Here is a 1,893-nt window from a genome sequence, read left to right as displayed (position 1 = left end):
AAACCAGGAAAATACACCCAAGAAGCATACATAAGGTCAAAAGGAAAACCAGAAAGCATGCATCACAGTGATAAACCGAGCGTGATAATATACAAAGATTCAAGCTTTCCAACATGCATTCAGTCAAAATCAAAACTTCAAAATCAAATACAGAGCAGCAAAATAGACGATGAAAGAAAAAAGCAAAACCAACCTAGGGAGAAGAATGCGGAAGAAGGTTGAAGATGAAGAAGCCAGAAATTGCCGTCGAAAGCAAAAGAAAGCACTTACGATCGCCAAACAAACGTTGTAAGAAGAAATGCCAAAAAACAGGAAACGGAACAGAAACATTTCGCATTCAAAAAAGAACTCTACAAAGATAAAATTGACGAAATGCTCGAGTTTAGTTTCGCCCAAGAAGGATCGAAGTCCTAAAACTAAAGACTCGACCTCAAGAGGAAGACCGAGCTCGAGCAGGGGCACTATTCATACCCAGGGTTGAGTTGTCCGATCCGGGATGTCTACAGACAAAGCGACCGACCTCTTCAGGTCAAGACAAATCGACCTCTTCTCAAAGAGCTCGGCCAAGTCACCAGGAAAGCCCAAAGAAGGGCCCAAATAGAGGACCGTGCACCGAAGCCCAAGGCAGTCCAAGCCTATAGGGAGAAAGGCGGTTCCCTTGAAAGATAAGGTCACCCTACTCAAAAGATAAAGATAAGATAAGATAACTAAATTATCTTATCTTTGAAGGTCGCTCTACACCATTATAAATACACTGGAGCACCCAGGTATAACTCATACTCTGATTCTACTCAATACCTGCTTAATACCCTTGCTAACTTAAGCATCGGAGTCCCTTGCAGGTACCCCCACCCTCCGGGAATGAAGGAATCAGCACCACTATCAAGTCTAATAAATCGGATACAGCCGTTCCGACCAGCACGGAAGATCTCATCCGAGATCGACCTAAAGTTTCAGGTAACCCTCGGAATAAAAACTAATAAAAATATACTAAAAGCTATGTAAGAACAATGCCAAAAAGCGTATAAATTATCCGCTCATCACTGTCCATCAAGCTAGTGATGGTAAAGAAGCGCCTGTTGGGAGGCAACCCAACTATTAGTATGGAGTATTTATTTCCTTTTCAATTATTTTAAGCTTTGCGATCATGTACAACACTTAGAACAGTGACAGAGACATGCAGAGCTAAAAATAGAACACTATGCAGTAACCCACCTGCTGGCGTTGAACTCCAGACAAGGAGGGGCTTGGGCCTTCAATGCCCCAAAGGGACGAGGAGCTGGCGTTCAATGCCAAGAAGGGAGCATCATGGGCGTTCAACACCCCAAAGGGAGAGAAGTCTTCAATGCTCGAAAGGGGGTATTTTGGGCATTCAACGTCCTATGAGAGGCAGCCAGCCCCATCCTTTTACCCCCTTTGGGAGTTCAATGCTCATTCCTGGCGTTGAACGCCAGGTAGGGGGCAGGCAGCTTGATTTTTGCAACCTTCTCAGCTAAGTGGGTCCCACAAAATCTCAAACTACCCCACCTTTCTTTTATGTCCTCCTTTTTCTAAACCTTGAAACCCACACTCCACTTTCTCTCTTCCCCATAAAACCGTCACCAATCACACCCACATGACCTTTTCCTCTTCCTAACACCCATCATAATCTCTATCACTCAATTCCCACCAATCCCACTCGCTTCAAATTCAAACTATTCCCACCCATTCTTCCCTCCCTCATAACCAAACCCTAACCCTCCCATCCCTATAAATACCCCTTCATTCCTCTCATTATCTTCACACCTAAACACTCTATTCTTCTTACCTAAACACTCTATTCTTCTTCCCTTCTACACTATACACGCTCTTTCCCTTCCTCATCACACACTTGGCCGAAGGTTTTTATCCATT

This window comes from Arachis hypogaea, chromosome 9 (assembly GCF_003086295.3).
Source record: "Arachis hypogaea cultivar Tifrunner chromosome 9, arahy.Tifrunner.gnm2.J5K5, whole genome shotgun sequence".
Lineage (NCBI taxonomy): Eukaryota > Viridiplantae > Streptophyta > Magnoliopsida > Fabales > Fabaceae > Arachis > Arachis hypogaea.
The sequence above is the reverse complement of the archived record's forward strand: the minus strand, read 5'-3'. Positions refer to the sequence as shown.